Consider the following 21,079-nt stretch of genomic DNA (forward strand, 5'->3'; position numbering starts at 1 on the left):
AGAAGACGCTCTGGCGACCGAGTACCCAGCGGTATAATTGTGAAAATATCTGTTATGTAGAGGATATGGTCGTAGCATCGGTGGCATCCTTACGCTTTGTATCTAAACTATTAAGCACAATCTACCACTTTAAAATATGGCAGCAGTCCTGTCACCATACTTTTCAGATAGCACCCACTGTACCCGAAATTGCATCGTTACAAACATCGTTACAAAACCAAAAGCTTATTTCTCGCAGTGGTGGCAGAGCGTTGTCTCAAATGAGCGACTATGGCATGCAATTATGCAGGAGCCCCACGAGAATAAATTTCGACAACGGAAATATATGTGGATTGGATACACGTAGGGGGTGATGGTACTTTGTGTGCTCTTGTTTGGTAAGGGGCATGTTATGTTTGCGGTCAAGTCACGACTTGGCAATTTGTTTTCCCTAAGCTACAAATTTATTTGTGTTTTTTTCTTTTTCTGTTATGCTTATATAGTGTTATAGTGCAGTGTACGTTGTTGTTGTTAGCATTATAAATGCATGTATTATGTTTGTGTTCTTGAATACTATGTGTGCATTAAATTATGGGTTGGCAATTATATGCACAGTTAAAATCAACAGGTAAATTTTCGCCGACTGTGACGTAATACTCATGAATGATTTATAAATCACTTGCATTATTTTGGTGTCGAGTCTCGGTGCTTATGAGTATTATATGTATGTATGAATCAGGAGGGGTGGAATATAGGAAAAAGAGAGAGAGTATGCGTATAAGTGAATTACAGCCAATACAGTTCTCTGCAAAGAAAATTTAATTTAATTGATAAGACATGAGGATAAAATAATCTTATTGTTAACAAAAATTTTTTTGGGCATTAATTTGCCTTCGAAGTTTTATAGTATATTTCGACTGCTTACTTAGTAAGTGTACTTATAGTACTAAGTAAATATCGTCAACCATACAAAGAGCTTCCGTGTTTTTCAGCTTACTTACAAATAAAATAACAGTACATTAACACTGTCTCACTTATGCGTTTTTGCTCATTATAATTGTAACAGTAAAAAAGCAACTCTGAGTAATATTGAGCTGAATGCAGCCCTGCGAGGCAGCACGAAAGGTGAATGACAGTTGATACGAAGCAGGGGAGACAGAAAGAACGGAAATGACACAAAAATGTGAATCACGCTTGTTGCGCGTAAAATAATATAAATAAATGAATAATGAAGTAATTGTAACGAATAGAATAGAATTATTTGTCAATAAAATAGTTTCGGTATTTACACAACCTATTACATGTTTTCACATTTCTTTCCGTTAAAATAACATTCATTTATGTATGACGCCGGGAAAAACGCGGGAAAAGACAAAGTATGTAAATTAAAGATGAGTCACAGAAATAATAAATCGCCATGTGAGACTCCAGTGTCGTCAAGATGTCAAGAGCAGACATCAATGCAAGATGTGTTAAAAGCCATACAAGCTCTACAACAAACAGTGAATGAAGTTCGAGCTGAAACAGTTTCGAATCGGGAATACATAAGTAATTTACGTAGACAACTTGCCAACGATAAGTCGTTAACGCACGAAAAGAAAGATGAAATTGGTAAGATAGATCAAGATGAAGACGAACGGTACACTGCTAAAGTCGTATGTTCAGGAGGCGAAGGCATCCGACTTTATGATTTGCCAAAATTCAACGGTAACGCCGAACAGTGGCCACTTTTTCGTGCTAGTTTTGAGGACACCACTAAAACGTTTAAGTATACCAACAGACATAATTTAATGCGCCTGCAGAAATGCCTAATGGATGAAGCCAAGGATGTCGTTCAGTCACTGTTAATATACCCATCAAATGTGCCTGCAGTTATGGAAGAACTTGAATTTCGTTTTAGCCGCCCAGATTTACTAATACGGTCCCAGTTGGACAAGATTCAACAGTTCGAGAGAGTGACGGAGAGGAACGTTGCTAGTTTAATTGCCTTATCCTCTCTTGTGCGAAATGTTGTAGCCTTTTTGTCATCAGCCAAGTGTGAGCAACACTTGAACAACCCAATATTATTAGAACAACTAGTGTATAAGCTGCCGCCTAGTAAACAATTCGAGTGGGCGCGTCACGCTGTAACTCTGAAGGAATATCCCACAATAAAACAATTTAGTGTTTGGTTGAGTAAGATGGCGAAAATAATTTGCCTTTTGGCACAGCCATTGTGTCAATCAAAAACCGAAAAGCCTAAAATTACAATGCCAGCTACTCAAAATTATACGCGCCGAGTTATGTATGCACAAAACCATGAGATGGAACAAGAAAATCACCTAGAAGTTAAGTGTTTTGAATGTGCAGGCCAACATCTGATAGTTACATATGAAGCGTTTTTGAGTAAAAATGTTCAGCAGCGTTGGGTAAAGGTGAAGCAGCTTCGTTTGTGTTTTTCATGTTTGAGGAAAGGACACAATGTCATACAGTGCCGAATGAAAAGATCCTGCGGTATAAACGGTTGCCGTAAAAATCATAATAAATTACTACATGAGTCCCAACAAGTGCCGCCTACGTCTGGATCAGTTCAACAGGTTTTGAGTTGTGCCAAGCCATGTTCCGGTTTTCTTTTTAAATTGGTTCCGATAAAAATTATGGGTCCAAAGGGAGAACTGAAGATTTTCGCACTTGTGGATGAAGGGTCGTCAATCACTATATTAGATGCCAAAATTGCAAGTCAGTTAGGCCTTAAAGGCAAGAAACAACACTTAACGATGCAGTGGAATGATGAAGAGATGAAGAGAAGAACTCAACAGTGGTAAATGTCAACATAAAGGGTGAAGCTGGCGAACAATATGAGATTAAAAACGTTTATGTAATTTCCAATCTAAGACTGCCAACACAATCGTTTAAAAAATCAGATTATGGGCACCTTGATTGTTTGCCGATTGAAGACTATGACGATGTTCGCCCTTTAATGCTGCTGGGCTTAAATTGTGCCAACATAAATGCATCTTCTGCATCAGTGACCGCCGGTGCATCTAATCCAGTGGCTATTCGAACTAAATTTGAATGGGTGGCATATGGTCCCACCGGTTCAAGTATCACCGTCCATTCGCTAATGGTATTTACCCGAGCAGAACCATCATTTAAATGTCTTGATCGTATTGTTGCCAAATATTTTAATTGTGAAAATTTTGGAATTGAAAATCCAACACGGCCGCTGGAGTCAGTCGATGATTTGAGAGCTCGTAAAATCTTGTCTAATACAACACGCCGTATCAATGATCGTTATGAGGTTGGCCTTTTATGAAGAAAAAATTCACCAATATTGTCTGATAGCTACGCCATGGCTGTCAAACGTTTGCAGGGAATCAAAGCTAAAATGAGAAATAATGTCAAATTCGCAGAACGATATAAGACCGAAATTAACAAATACATCGCCAAAGGTTACGCCAGGAAACTCACACAAGATGAAATTGAAGACATCACAAAGCCGTTGTGGTATTTGCCGCATTTTTCTGTGCAGAACCCGCATAAGCCCGACAAACTGAGTATTGTTTGCGATGCCGCCGCCACTGTTGATAAACAATCTCACAACTCAGCATTGTTGAAGGGACCAGAAAAGGCTAAACCATTAATAGGAACACTTTTTAAACTACGTCAGGGTCGTATTGCTGTTGTTGCAGACATAAAAGAGATGTTTTCTCAGGTTAAAATACGACCAGCCGACCAGAATGCCCAAAGATTCTTATGGAGAAGCGGTTGCGAAATGTCACCGATCAAACAATATGTCATGACGTCTATGATCTTCGGAGCAGTATGTTCGCCCTGTTGCGCTGAATTTGCTAAGAATCATAATGCCGAAAATTATCGCAGCCAATATCCGGAAGCTGTATCTGCCATCAATGAGAACTTTTACGTAGACGATTACGTTGCCAGTTTCGATACAGAAGAGCACGCTCTACTAATTTGTCAGCAAGTGGTGCAAATTAATGCAAACTCCGGCTTTGAACTTCGTAATTTTTCATCAAATTCGTTAAATTTACAGATTGTCATGAATGCAGGTGAAAGTGCAGAGGCCATCTGTTTGAATCGGCAGAGCCAAATTGAGAAAATCTTGGGAATGTATTGGAACGTAACAAATGATTCGTTTCAATTCTTAACAAAATTTCACCGCATAGCTAAAGAAGTTATCGAGGGTAAAAGGGTTCCAACAAATCGAAAACTTTTAGGAATTGTGATGGCTATATTTGATCCATACGACATCTTAGCGAATTTTTTACTTATTGCCAAAGTATTATTGCAAGAAACCTGGAAAACCAAATTAAATTGGGACGACTTGTTACCACCTACGTTATCTCAAAAATGGTTTCGGTGGTGGGACGAATTTGCCAGAATAGACAATTTCTTTGTACCAAGATGCTACTCGCCGCATCTCAACATTGCCAAAGAGGTCCAAATCCATATATTTATGGATGCTAGTCAAGTTGCATTTGCTGCAGCAGTGTATCTGCGAATTAAACATCAATATGCAGTCGATGTAGTTTTTGTCTGTGGTAAGACTCGCACAGCGCCTAAGAAACTTCTATCCATGCCAAGGTTGGAACTGCAGGCTGCAGTCTTGGCTACTCGATTATCAAAGCTGGTAGTGGACAGACATGACATAAACATAAGCCGTATAGTATTTTGAACTGATTCCAAAACCGTTCTTTGTTGGGTAAATTCAAGAAATCGCCGATTCAAACCATTTGTTGGGCATCGTATAGCTGAAATATTGATCTCAACGAAAGAAGACCAATGGAGATGGGTGCCAAATAAGATGAACCCTTCTGACCATGCAACAAGAGCCAAAGAGGTGCCTGAAATAAACAATGGCAGCATTTGGTTAAAAGGGCCAACCCTTTTACGTCAAGAATAAAATAGCTGGCCAATTGCTATATTTTCGTTTTATACTGACACGCTAGAAGAAGAGATTACGACACCGATATTACTACAATGCCAGGCCAGTGAAACATTGATAGAATTTAACCGTTTCAGTTCATTTTTTAGACTTAAACGTTCTGTTGCCTGGTTCCTAAGAGCTGTTCAAATATTCCGTAGAAAACGAGATCCACTATTTATAAAAGAGTGTAATAATTTGCAGTCGTTGCCACCGTTATTACCAATTGAAATCAATGAAGCCGAAAAATTTATAATGCAACTGTTTTTTTGGAGGAAAAGAGTCTACTTAAGCTTCAAAAACCTCTTAACAAAAAATGTAAACTATACAAATTAACGCCATACGTAGACAACGAAGAAATTATTCGTGCCAGTGGTCGCCTGGACGAAGCCATATATCTGCCTCTTGAAGCTCGACGCCCTATTATATTGTTAAAACTCCATGTCGTCTCCGAACTAATAATGAAACACTATCATATTGCCTACAAACATCAAAATCAAGCTACAATTATCAACGCCATACGCCAAAAGTTCTGGATAATTGGTGCCAAGCCACTTTTGAAATCAGTCCAAAGCAATTGTGTGGAATGCTGCCTTGAAGCCGCCAAGCCAGCGCCACTCTTAATGGGTCAGCTCGCAGTCGACCGTATAACGCCGTATGCACGACCGTTCTCATACACAGGTGTTGACCTGTATGGACCATTACATTTTAGTATTGGCCGTCGCCGTAAGAAGCGCTGGGCTGTCATATTCACATACTAAACAGTACGTGTTGTACATATAGACATCGTCGATAGCTTATCAGCAGATGCATTCCTAGTATGTTAATTTTATTAACCGTGGTACGCCAGTCAGAATGCGTAGTGACAATGGCACCAACTTTATTGGGGCACAAAGAGAATTATGTGCTGATAAAAAGTTTCTGAATGTTAATGATATACGTGAGGAAGCCACTCAACTTGGAATTGAATGGATATTCAATTGTCCGCAGAATCCCAGTGCAGGTGGTTGCTGGGAGTGCCTTATAAGAATGATCAAACGTCTATTATTCAAGTCAATCAGAGAAGAAGCACCGAAGGTGGAAACGTTAAGGGCAGCACTAATTGAAGCTGAGAACATCATTAACAGCCGACCGCTTACAGACATTCCTTTGACGCACAGCGAGCAGGAACCACTCACACCAAATCATTTCTTGTTAGGCTGTGCCAATAGTACACAGACACGCTATAATGATGTGGCATATCCTCTAAGATATAAACAGCCGTTTGTGGAAACAGTGGACTACGGAGTTCTTGTCTCAACTTTTTCAACGCCCTAAATGGTGTAAGGAGGTGGTGCCCCTTAGGGTTGGAGATTTTATGATCGTTTGTGACAATCTGCTACCAAGAGGTTAATGGCTCAAGGGTCGAATTGTTGAAGTGTTTCCGTCCAAGACCGGTCAGGTTAGATCAGCCCGCGTACAGACCAAGAATGGTATCCTAACTCGTCTAGCCACCAAGCTAGCCGCTTGTCAGATTAGTGAATCTTGCGAAAATTCACGGGAGGGCGGAATGTAACAGTAAAAAAGCAACTCTGAGTAATATTAAGCTGAATGCAGCCCTGCAAGGCAGCATGAAAGGTGAATGACAGTTGATACGAAGCAGGGGAGACAGAAAGAATGGAAATGACACACAAATGTGAATCACGCTTGTTGCGCGTAAAATAATATAAATAAATGAATAATGAAGTAATTGTAACGAATAGAATAGAATTATTTGTCAATAAAATAGTTTCGGTATTTACATAACCGATTACAATAATCACTAATGAGGATGATTTACCATACAAAGATCTTTCATATAAATGAACCCACTTACAATAAATCGGCTCATTTTAGACCAAATATGTCCAATACAAGCCTTAAAAATAAATGTCCCACAAGGGAAAGACTAAAATTTGAAGTATATGTCATATATTTTAAATATAAAATGTAAACAAACAACAGCTGCGCTGTAAACAAACGCACTGACGTTGGTAAGTATTTAATAATATATTTGTTTTTATTGATTGAATATGTTATTGATATACAGTATTTTATATAATAACTAAACTTGTGCTAATTAAAAATGACGTTGACAACGCACTAAAAATAAAATATCATGAAAATATCGCGGTTTGAAATTGCTTGACTTTTTGCTAATTGCTTATTTTGGTGAAAATCCTTCGTTTGACTATTCCAAACCAATAGCGACACGTCGCATCAAATTAAAATCCAGCAGATATCCTCTCAAGACGGTTAAAACCCCGGGAATTTTCATCGTACTACTTGTGGTTATACGGTCCACTGTTTCTATATCAGCCAAGACCGCTGTGGCCAGCTTCTGAAGATACTGCAAAATCTTGTACTGTGACCAACTTCGTTGGACTGAAGAACCAGTGGCAGGAACTCAATGAAGTTATCTACATTCAACGAGCAAGGGAATCGCTTACAGGAATATGCATTACTAGAATTTCATTTCATTCCACCAAGATCACCACATTTCGACGGATTATGGGAGACAACAGTAAAATCTGCCCTATATTTGCTGATAAAAAATGTTTCTACAGCATCACTAAAAACTTGAAATTGTTGTGATAAAAATTAAAGCAGCGTTGAACTCGCGACCTCAGATACGAACGATTTTAACGCAATCACCCCAGGTCACTTTTCAATAGGTGAAGAAATCACTTCAAGTGTCAATGTGCATACAAATGACCCAAAAGGAATATTACTAAAGGCTGGCAACTGGTATCAGAGCTAAAACACAGTTTTTGGCAACGCTGGACTAAGGAGTATCTAAGTGAATTACAATAGCGCCACAAGTGGAAGGGTCTAATCAGCAACATACAAATTAATACGATGGTAATTCTCAAAGAAGACAATCTCCTAGTTCTGCAAAGACCTTTAGGACGCATCATAAATGTTTATAAAGGAAAAAATGGTTGGGAGAGAGTTTGTGACATCCAAACAACGAAGGGAGTATTTAAAAAACCGGTGCATAGATTAGCCCCATTATTTACTGAAGGTCCAGATGATAATAACCTAGAAGATTCAGCTCTTGGAAAATTAAGTGAAGAGAAAAACAAATCAGAACAAACTCAAGAAACTTCAATTCTAGCTCCAGGGTCGCTGCTTGTAAACATTATGTCGCATCAGAAAATCTGAATCATTAGTCAACTGAACAACTCCAAAAAACGGTCATGTCTGAACCCAGGGTTACTGCTTACCACTGTGACTTTACTTATTTTGTCAGTAGCTATATAGTATAAATGCTATATAGTATGCTATATGGCATTTATTTTGAACAAATAAAACTCATGACTGCCGATTGCAAAATGATTGTATATTTTGACCTTTCCTCATATCAACGACAAATTAGCACATTAACTGATGGAACAAAAACATTGCAAAATTTGGATAACACTGCATGCAATGTCTTTCTCAACTACTTTAACCGGGTAACGGTGGAACTGAAAATGGAACTTAATCTTTTCTCTGTTTAAAAAAAATCGCAAAAAAATTGTCAGCAATTTTACCAATTCATTGTTTGGCGTTCGCGATTCAAACTTCGCAGCACAAACATCAATTACAATAAGTAGTCTTAAAAGGAACGACAACCAATCAAAAAGCGCAACAAAAAATTATTATATGCATATGAGTCAATAAACAACATCCACGTAACACAAAACATACCTATGCTACTGTCGCAAATGTTTATGAAGGTATCTAACCTGAAACGGGTTCACTCATCAATTATGGACATACAAATCGACAATTATCACTATAAAATAAATCTTCTTCTGCTGACTCCACAACAGCTTAGTGAGGAAACAATGATGATTAGGACACGTCTTTTATCACACCTGCAGTTACTTATCCACCGCAATAACTTACTCGAAGTATACAGTCAACGAAATCCTGGCTAAGGTCCACGTATTTTTTTGCATCGACCTACCTCTTACGGATGCAGGACTCCAGCTATGATACCTCGTACCAATTGTAGCAGCACTAAGCTCTAAAGAGTTACATTATCCTAACATACAAGCAACGTTTCATGAATCATCAAACGTCAATAATTGTGAAATTTATTATTCCATAATCAAGCTGACCCCATATGCGATCACAGACATAACTATATGGTATCAGTTAAATCATCCAAACCAATGGATGTACGCAACGAAAAAGCATTTCAATTAACTTAAGTGGTTAGTGGCTTGATTAAATTACGACCTGAATGCATTATAAAAAATTAACAAATTACAATTCAAGATCGTCAAAAAATGGTTACTTCAATGCAGGCATCAATCACAAAATTTAATTCATCTGTAGGATAAATTAAATTGCCAGCAATAACATAAGCTTTAAACCATTGTCAGCCTTATTTCACGAACCTTAATTTATTCAACAAAAACTAGCCCACATCAAGATTCCCAATCTACCAACTGATGCTATTAGCCCAGATACACATAGCCTATAACCAGCTACGTTGCTTTAACATTGTTTCTATCTATCACCATTGCAATAATATAACATATATATGGCGAAAGCAGATTTGGTGTAAAACTTTGGTGTAGTTTGACCCACCGAAAGCACCTAATGATGAGTATAAGAGAGTATATAGTTTTATGTCTTTATTTTAATTTTTTCACTGGAATCCATCATTGCATTATGCGTAATTGTATAAAATTTAATGAGTTTATACTTTAAAAATGTACTTAAAATTAAGAGAAATACGGAAGTACTGCAGTGGTTTATTTATTTATTTATTTAATGAAGTGTTTTGAAGGACACATTTTCAATGCACTCTCTTACATGCTAACTTACAAACTAACAAATAAAATTGAAAATATTATTTAATTTATTGCTTCAAAATTAACTTAATTAATAAATTAGAATATAATCTTAATAACAATGAAAATTATAAAAGATAAAAAGAAAGCAATTATAAATTAAATCAAAATAAAAGACAAAAAGAACAGTAACAAAAAAAAGAATATAATAAAAAGCCAAAAATAATATTTATGACAAGCAGCAAATTAATCAACATAAGAAATAAGAATAAAATAATATTAATTAATATAAGATTGTAATAATAAGCTAAGACAGTTCCTCAGAAACTAACTTTTTGAAGCACACTAAGTTGTTTGCGTCTCTGGTATCGCTGGATAACGAGTTTCAGAATCTTACCGCATTTATGAAAAAGAAACTAGTCGCAGAAAAGTGGTTGAACCTTGGGATTAAATATTGAATAGATCTGTTTGAATGCAATTTATATAGATTATTGAAAAGGTGCCTAGGGACTTGGTTGGTAGCAATTTTAAACAAAAATATGCAAACATATTTATTAATATATTATTCAATATTAAATTCCAGGATATTATTCCTGTAGCCTGTAAATGATCAAAACGCCTGAGTCCATAGACATACCTTGTCAGACAGTTCATTACAGCTCTTAATTTGTATAGGTTGTCTGAGTCAAGTTTGTTGTAGACCAGACTATAATACAAAATTATAGGCATTATTAATTGCTTTACTAATGTGCAACGAAGATTCATTGGAGTATATTTAGCTGATAATTGAATATATCTAAGTGATACAATTGATTTTCGAAAAACTTGATTTATGTGGTCACGGGCATTCAAGCTAGCAAGCATTTTACTGATAATTTATAATCAATTGTAGTACTGCCAATTAAAATTAAATGGAATTTCTCCATTATAATTTTTTTTTCTCGCAATAGGCAGAATAATTGTTTTATCTGTATTAAGCAGCATGTTATCTACTATTGCCCATGTATTAATTCTATTTAAGTCATCAGTAAGCTTACAAACACTATCACCTAAAAAACCAACTATACTAGAAAGATACATTTGAATATCATCTGCATATGCATGTAATTTGGAATATTTACATATGGTGAAAACATCATTTATATAGGTATATTAAGAAAAGCAGTGGGCTGAGGAATGACCCCTGAGGAACACCAGTGGGCAACGATTTAAAATCCGAATATTTATCAGCAGAGAAAACAGTCTGCGATCTCCCTGTTAGATAACCACATATAAATTTAAAGGCAGAGTACAAGAATGAAAAATAATCAGTTAATTTCTTACATAGTATGGAGAGATTAACACGATCAAATGCTTTAGAGAAGTCTAAAAGACATAAAAATGCAATCATGTCATTATTATAGCTATTCAACCATCTTCTAAAACTTTGAGCATGACAGTTGAGCAACTATGACCCTTTCTTTAGCTAGACTGTAGTGAGAGAGAAGTTGGAAACGCTCAAGGTGAATATTAATTTAATTAGCCATTATAAGATCACAAACTAGACTTCTCCGGAGTTGGGATAATTTTAGCTTTTTTCCACGTTTTGGGAAAGGTTGACGTAGTTATACAATGATTTATTATATGTGTAATAGGAGCTATTATGTACGGCAAAGTGAGCTTTAGAAATTTTTGTAGACCATTTTTTCACTAACACCTATAAAATTAAACCTCTCATCAGAAGCACATATATCAGAAATTGGGAATGTCGAAGAGGTATTATTACAATTTACATTTATACACGAAATGAAGTAATCATTTAGGTCATTTAGATTTAGTTCACAATGTGTTGTAATATCTTGCTTTAATTCCAAATGTTTAATATTTCTCCAGATATTCTTGGTTGGCTGTGTAGTGTCAAGCTTAAAATTATAAAATGCCGATTTTGCAATGCTTACTGCCTTCGCGGCTAAATTTCTAGCCAATTTAAATCGCATCCAGTTATAAGACGAAGGTTTTCCATATTGCATGCTTTTTGTTTCTGTAATTTATCTTTCTTCTAATCTGAGGGTTTAGCCAAGCACAGGAAGAACTTTTAATAATAATAGTCCGCAGCGGAGCATCTCGATAAAAAATTGACAAAATATGTTATTAAATTTATCTAACTTATCGTCAGAAGTTGAAAAAATCCAACAATCACTCCAATCAACAGTATTTAATTCATTAACTATTCTGATAGTATCAATTGATTTAAAATCCCTATAAGAAAAAGAACTAGGACTAGATTTCCTGCTTGGGTTAAAGTCCAATGCAGCAAATAGTAGATTATGATCAGATACAAAAGACATTTGATCGAACAGTAAGACTTTATTAGGATCCGATACAGCAACTATATACAGTGGTACACTGTAACAGTATCTAGTTGGTTAAGCCTTATTGATGATACTTAGGCCCATCATGGGTAATAAATGTTTTAGTTTCAGAACTTTACTACAATTCACTAAAAAGTCATAATTAAAATCACCAAGTACTGCAATAAAATCATATATGTGTACAACTGAAAGAAGCGAGTAAAATAATGGATCGCATGAGAATCGGTTATATGGATTGTAGACACAGGAAACTAAAATTTTATTACTATGATTTCTGATAGACACACAAATAAATTCAATATCAGATTCATCCGAAGTACATACCTTGTGATCAAAAAAGAACTTTAATTTTTAATTTTTGAATTCCCGCGCTTAACCAATCGGCAAAGTTTTTTTATTTTTACGCTGGCAACACTATTATACACATTCTCTCAAATTTTAACGCATATCGTACGAATAGTTTTTGTTTGAAGTCGAAAAATTTTCGTGTAACGATTTTTACCTTATGGCCTCTATAGTCTCAAAACACGTTCCTCGCAATGGCAATTTAAGTCGGTGGAAGAGAAAAAAGTCACACGGGACCATATCTGGAAAGTACGGTGCTTGGTTGATGATATTGGTGGAGTTTTTGTCCAAAAACTGCGAAAAAACGACGCTTTTTTTGAATGAAATTCAGCTTTTTTGCCACCAGCCATGAAGCCACGTGTTTCAAATCCAAAGTATCAGTTAAAATGTGTTCGGCCATTCCATATGAGATGACCATCAATACTGCAATCTCTCTAATCGGTTCACAACGATCTTCCAACACGAACCTTTTAAACCATTCGTATACTCGTGGTTGCGACACACACAAATCACAAAAGGCCTTTTTAACATTTTTCAACAGTTTCGGCACACTTGAATCCATTTGCAACACAAAATTTAATGCACGCACATCGTTCTAATTTTTGATCCATTATAAAAATCGCTACACGAAAATTGTTCGACTTTTTGTATAGACGCCAAACAAAAACTAATCATATGATATGCATTAAACTTTGACAGAATGTGTGTAATAGTGTTGTCAGCGTGAAAAGAAAAAAAATTTACCGAATGGATAGGCGTGGGAATTCAAAAATAGACCTTTCTTCTTTTTTTTGGTCAGAAGGTATTAACTGACTAGTTAAATAAAAATTGCAATAAATTGCAATTCCACCACCTTTTCTGTGTTTCCTATCGTGGCGATTTAAAACATAATATTTTATACAAAAATATTAACTACTGATCTCATTATCTAATCATGTTTAAGAAAGCAAATATTGTCAACACTGGAGTCTTCAAACACTGATTTGATTAAGTTTAAGACCATTTTGGCTTTTAGCATTAAAATAAACAATATTGAAATCACTGTTTTAAGCACAAAGAATGTTTATTAAGATTTTATGAGTCTTTAAGTCTTTATTGTAACGTTTTACAGTTCATGTCCCTGCAATCATGATCCGTAGAGATATTCTTGAGATTATAAGTTTTTATCATCTTCACGCAATTTATACATTTTACAATCAGTGACGACTGCTCTAATGTGCGGAGGTGTGCAACGCACACTCTAACATAATTTGCAAATTGTCAAATAATATACATAAATTTATTAAATATCTTTAAATCAAGAGTTAATATTGTTTATTACATTTTCATAAATATATTTTTAAAGATTAAAGTTTTAGCAAAAACAATTAAATGTAAATGTCTATAAAAACTCATTTAATTTGCTTCACTTAGCTACTAAAGTCCATAGTTGTGCTCATAAGTTTGCAGCTCACATCACAAGACATTTCTATTATATTTCGTCTTTCCCCTTTTAGCAATTGCATTTATAAATTTCTGTCATAAGTGTGCATAAAAGTAGAATAATACAAAATAATGTGCGTGTGCTCTAGCTTAAAATATGAGAAATAAAGATTGGGAATTGTATATTGTATTTTCTGTTCTATTCGAATATCAACTACATGTATAAAACTTCAACATGTTGACTTGCTGAAGCGGTTAGATGTGCGGCTAAAGTTTGCAGCTCACATCACCATGCATTTCTTTCAAATTTCGTCCTTCCCGTTTTAGCTGTTGCTCAGCGAATAATAACCACTTTGTGTGAGGAGTAGCTGACCGCACATTTATACGTTACAAGTGTGTTCGATTGTGTTTGATCATTGCATAAACATGTATGGTTCTAAGTAGTTCTTGGTTTCTTGGTAAGTGGTATGGTTCTTGTGTGAAAAAAGTTGGTTTGATGTTATAAGATATATGTGAAAAGTTGTATTTATTCCATATTGATATAATATTAAACTTATATATAAATTATTTATTTAATTTGTATAATATGTTATTTTGTTAATGAATTATAAAGAGGTTTTTCGAACAGTAGTGAACTACAACAAAAATTTATTTTTTTTATATTATTTTAATTAATTGAATTTTTGGCTGACCATTCAGCTGTTTCGAGTATTGCCAAATACCCATCATCAGTGGTCTTGGAAATAGTTCTTGTATTTAATTATTCGTAAATAATTATTTTTGAGACTGCAAGTACCAGGAATCGAACTCGGGTCCTGCCAAATGTGAAGCTCAGAATCAGCGCACCTTAACCAACTGATCCAAAGCCGTACTTGACTTTTTTGTTTGCATATTTTTCTGGAGTTTTATTACTTTTACTATGAAAGTTTTTTATTAACAATTTTACTTGCTGTGTTTATATTAGAACGAAATCATAAACCAGCTGTCGAATAAATCAATTAATTAAATAATTATATTTTTATTTTTAATTGTTAAATTTCAATACTATTCTGTTCGTAGAGGCATTATTTATTGATGAATTATTAAATGTTATGTTGTGAATATATCGTTGCCTAATATAATACAGTTATTTTTAATGAAACATCTTATATACTTCAATTTATCATTTTTAATTTAAGTGGTACATGTAAAAACAACATTGTAGAAGGGCCGCACATCCTTCCAGATAGGGCACTGTTTACAGTGCTGTTTACACATTCTTTATGAGAGTGTCCAATTTCGCTGCATTTTGCACATGTCACTCCGTTTTCTTTGCAGACATTTGCTTCATGATTAAAGCCCCAACATTTAAAACACCTCATTACGTTAAAATTCTCATAAGCAATGCATCCATCCCAATCCACATTAATTGTACGCTCTTTCATTATTTTAGCAAATGCAGTACTATCTAATTCAACAATAGCATTAAAAATGTTTTTGTTTTTATATGATTCATATACCTTTAGCACTTCAATTGAACGAAAAACGATCTCATTCTGATTTTTAATTGCATTTATAATTTTATCGTTATCTAATTTTTCAGACATTCTAGATATCAATATTTTAGAATTACGCATATCCGGTGTTGAAATGTCATAATTGTCACTGAGTTTTTTTTTAATTTCACTAGCTAAAATTTTTCTTTCTTTAATAGTATCGCATTTAATTGTTGCTCCTCCGTCTTGTGCACTCATAAAACCATGAATTTTAACATTTAGATTTGACGGATTTATTTTTAGCTTTAATTCCTTTTTTGTTTCTTCACTTTGCTGTTTATTCTTTGACTTAAGAGTGATTGGCACATTTTTATTTAATCCTGATTTCAACTAGCAGTATAGGTAACAAAACTAGACTGATCCTTGTTAATAGGTTCTGTACACATTTTCTCATCAAGTTCTTTTGCACTTTTTGTCATATCAGCTAATTTTGTTTCAAGGGAGCCAATTTTTTCTTCATAATTTTCTTGAATATTAATAAGTTTTTTATTCTTTCACTATATCTAGCCTCAAGGACAAGGATTTTATTTCATTTCTATTAATCTTAAGAACCTCTTTAAATTCAGCTTTGTACGCTTTTAAGTACGATTGATTTTTTTCTACACTGTTTTGTATTTGCCTAATTGCGAAATCAGTATTGTGAATATACTGCACACACTCTTCACACATAAATTGTAACATACTGCTATTAAGGTAATTTAAAATTAATTGTTTAATCCCAATATTTGTGTAGTAATTTAACAGTTTACAACACTGTTCGCACTTGCTTATTTAAGCTTTACTTGCTGTCTCTATTAGTTGATTATAAGCTTTTCTTTAATAAAATCAAAAATCAATTAATTGCCATCTCTGTCAGCTGTTTTGTGTGTACAAAAAACAAAACCAAATTAACGGCGCGTGTTTTGCAAATACAAAATAAGTTTTTAGAATTTATTTTTTAAATTATTTAAACAATTTTCAGTTAAAGCGTTTACAAATTTGCCAAAAACGCTAAGTATAAAGATATTGTTCATCTGTGCCAACTTTACAAAATAATTCGATGCATTTACAGATAAATTTTCACAAAAAAAAAAAACACAGAGCTCAAAAACCATACAACCGTATCAATTCAATGTTGTAATATCAAAAATTACTTTATTTTATGGTTGTAATAGTTATTTTATTTACAACTGACTTAAATTTATTTAAATATTACAAATTATTCTGACTAATACTTCCTCCAATAATAATGACGGGAGACGCGACCGTTGGAACTCTTTTGTTTTTTTCTTTTTTGACAGTTTTATAATAATGTTTTTGGTGTTACCACAATACTCCGCCTTGCGTCAGTAGTGGTTTTCAATTCAATTCAACATTTATTTACTTCTGCTTCTGAACTTATAGTTGTAACAGAAGGAGGTTTGATGTATACTTATTTTTAATTTAAATTAAAAATATTACTAATTAGATTTAATAAAAATATTAGATAAAAACAAAAAAAAGGTTAAGTTAAATAAATAGTAGGGAAATAATTGTAATTTTGCAAAATCTTATTCGTTTATAATAAATGATCTGATTTTAAGACTATTTACTATATATGTGAATATTGCTTTAGATGATTGCGGATCAATGCAGTTGAAAATGAGAGATTTATTGTCTCTAAAGACTGTAAGTAAGAAACTAAGATGGTGATCTCTTACTGAGGAGTAAAATAGGGCACTCAAACATAAAGTGATTCAACGTTTCTTCAGTTTTTAAATTACAAAGTGTACAAAGGTTGTTGATTTCGAGTCTATGAATTTGCCCGTTAATACAAAAACGAGTGCAGTGAGTTGATGACAACCGCAATTGGGCGATAACCTTTGCCATAAAAAATTGCTTACGGTCAAAGAGGTAGCAGGCAGGTTTGTCATCCAGGGGTCTTAATAAATTGCAATTCATGGATTGTGAGTTGGCGGATTTTAGAATGTCTTTGAATTTAAGATATCTATGATAGCGTTCAAGGGCCGTAGTTCGGTTATCAATCCAAGTTGCTGCAGTCGGTGTTTTCCACAAGTTTGTCATATTTACAACTTTAAGAAACTCATTAAATTGTGTAACCCAATTAAATTCACATGTAGAAGAATTATTTACGTGTAGGTAAATGAGACGAAGGAGACATTGTTTGGGATATCTTGATTGGTCCATTTGGAGAATTCGTATAATGAAATCGATTGCGCGTTTGAAAACTCTATATGAGATTTTTACAAGGCCTAGTTCAAGTCTAAGTTCTGCATTGTTCGTAGCTTGGGGGAGTGCTAACAAACGTTTGTAGTACGTTGATTGAACGATTTCTAGTGATTCACAGTAACGTAGACCCCACACTTCTGATGCATATAAAAGTGTTACGGATACAGTACAGTCGAAAAGTTTAGCCCGACCTTCCCAAGAATCAGATTTAAATTTACTTATAGTTTGTATTGCCGTACCGAGCGCCATTTTCCCTTTTCTTATGGCAGTTTCTGCTGCACATTTGCCTAATGTGGAGCTTGAGAAATTTACTCCTAAGTATGTGTAGGACTTCACGACAGAAATTTTTTGACATTTGTAAAAGAAATTTTCTGCTATTGGCCTTCCCCCTCTTCTAAAGTGGACAATTTGGGTTTTTTCCGTGTTTACAACAAGTTTGTTTTTTTCGCAGTAGCTTTCAAGTGCTAATAGAATTTTTCGTAAAATAATAGGGGACCTGGCTAGAACAACGGCGTCATCTGCAAAAAGCAGCATCAAAATATCGTGTAGACCATTAATATTGATCCCTTCAATATTTGCATTCCTTAGTTCTTTCTCAAGATCAGCAATAAACAATATGAAAAGGAGAGGACTGAGAATTTCTCCTTGGAGAACGCCTTCAGTAACAGAGATAGGATCGGAGTCTTTTTGTTGAAGTTTGATCACGAAGAAAGCCTTGTCGTAAATAGATTGGAGAATTTTAATTAGGCGCGAACTTATACCTTGCGAATGAAGTTTTTGCCAGAGCAGCATCTGGTCAATAGAATCAAATGCCCTTTTGAAATCAATAAAAAGTCCGTAAGCAGAGTTACTTTTTAGACGTAGATGTAATTGAATTGTTGTTTGAAGAGTAAAAATATTATCAGTACATGATCTTTTTTTTCTAAACCCATTTTGCGACTCAGGAATTTTATTGTGTTGTTCCGCCCATGGCAAGAGGCGATCATGCAGAATATGGGTAAAAATTTTTAAGATAATATTGCATAGAGCAATGCCTCTATAGTTTTCGGGTGAGTTTATATCACCTTTTTTGTGTAACATAACAAGTACGGATCGTGACCAAGAAGCTGGTGTGCTTCCAGTTAAGAGAATGTTATTGAATACAGACTGTAGGATATAAATCCATTGACTAGATAAATTCTTAAAGAACTCTGCCGTAATCGTATCTTCGCCTGGAGCCTTATTGATTTTGATTTTATTTATTGCTGTTTTTATTTCAATTATTGTTATTTCCGATCCAGCGCTTCGATAAAGTTTTCAGACAGTATATGTTCAATGGTAGGACGAGGTGGATAAATTTGTTCGTAGAAGAATTTCCAAACAGAATTTGGTATGGGGTTGTTGACAAAAGGTTTTCGATTGTACGATTTAATAAGATTCCAAAAGTCTTTCGAACTTTTTACATTAAAGAACTTATTTTTGACCTTAATTTCATATTCCGTTCTTTTTTCAGACAGCATTTTTTTGTAATTTGCTTTTAAAACAATGTATACCGTTTTGGTTTCAGGTGAAAAGCTTTGACGCTTGCACTGTTTTAGGGCATGATTTAGATTTTTCTTTGAGGCCCGTAGCTCTGAGTCAAACCATGGCAGAGAAGTATAATAAGGAGGCATAAAGGATTTTGTAATTACCATTTCTGATGCTTGTGCTGATTTTTGTATGGAGGATATGATTAGATCACTTTGTTGGTCAATGGATAAAGAACAGAAGTGATGATTCATGTTTAATGATTCAAGACAACGGTTCATGTGCATTGTAAAAATGTCAAACTTTTTTGTATCCTGGTTTGCTTACAAGAAGCTACATTTATACAATTTATATTACTAGTGCCGATAGGTAATTCAAGTTTTAGGATTACCGGGAAATGGTCTGAGCCAGAAGCAAGCGCTTGTACTTCTAGGCTTTTTATAAATGGGATTGCAGCGACGTTGACCAAAATTAAATCAATAGTACTGTTTCCATTTTTGTTTGAAAATGTAAAACTTGCTGGGATGTCACCGTCTGTGCAACCGTTAAGCAAAATAAAGCCATTATTTTCTATAAATTCTAATATATTTTTACCACGCGTATTCAAGATTGAATCAAGAGATCTTCTTTTAGATATGAAAATAGAACTAATTTCAGATAAGAATTCTTGAGCACCCTCTTCACCCACTCTAGCGTTGAAGTCACCACCTATTATTAAAGGGATCCCTGCATATTTTTTAATTATTTCATCGATTAATGGTTGAAGCAATTCTAAAGCAATATTTATATCATAATGTGGTTTAATGTACAATGAACCTAAAATAAAATTAAAATTATTAATACAATAAAAGTTGAAAATCCACAAATTTGTTTTGCTTATTTCGCAACTTTTTGCTAAATTTTTTTTAACTAGAGATACAATACCACCACTAGCTCTACCAGTGGACTTTTCCCTTGTTGCTGAGACTGTCAGTGCATCATAGTTGCACCAAGGACTAAGGCTAGTATTGAAAGGTGTTGTTGACCAGGTTTCATAGATAGATATGATCTGCGAGTCAGCAATTTTTGGTTCGTTAAAAAGATTTGCAATACCGTGTACATTCCAAAAAGTTATTTGAAGCTTAAAAAGATTGTATGTAGATTCTGTATTCCATGATGTTGATGGAGCTTCCTCTGTAGTTGTTGTTAATGTGTTGTATTCGTTCTTTAGTTTTTTGCCATATGGTTGTTTTGATCTATCTCATTCATGATGCTTAATAAGTTAAGATTAAGGTTTTCAAGTTTGCTTCCATACATAAATTTGAGAGTAGTAGTTGCCTCTTCATTGCCACACTTTAGGATTCCATTTTTGTTCCATTTGCACCACTTGTTTCCAATGCGTATTCTATCATCTCGAACGAGTACCTTATGCGAACGATCTATCGAGAGAATTTGTTTCCTTATTAAAAGAAGAGCTTTTCTATGCCGTTGTCTGTCTTTGTTCAGGTCTTTTTCAATTCTAATCGTAGAGTTTGCAAGTTTGTGTATGTTTTGGAAAACTAGGCCAATCGATTCTTCTGACGTCATCTCTGCCAAGACGTTGATTTTATTTTCCCGCTGTGATATGACTCTAGCTTTACGGACTACAATGTTTATGCCAAGAGTTTCTTCACACAGTTTTGTGACAGCTTCCTTGGGTGGCAGCTGAACTGTTAGGCCTTTGAAAATTAGGTTTTTCTCCTTATTGGCGTCAATTAGCCGCATCAGCTCATCGTGGTCGGTTTGTTTTTCATGCTCCAATTTAATTATTTTTTCTTTTAAAGTTTTATTTTCTTCTGAAAGCTTTTCGACTATATGATTAAGGCTGATTATATTTGTGTTGACAGCCTCTAAATCGGATTTAGTAGCAATATCCCTCAATTTCTCATCTAGAATGCTCACCATTGTTTTTTGTATGTCCTGTAAAAGCTGCGTCACATCCATACTGCCAACAGATTGTAGGTCACCTTTATTAGGTGACAC

The sequence above is a fragment of the Teleopsis dalmanni genome, chromosome 1 (assembly GCF_002237135.1).
Source record: "Teleopsis dalmanni isolate 2A chromosome 1, ASM223713v2, whole genome shotgun sequence".
Lineage (NCBI taxonomy): Eukaryota > Metazoa > Arthropoda > Insecta > Diptera > Diopsidae > Teleopsis > Teleopsis dalmanni.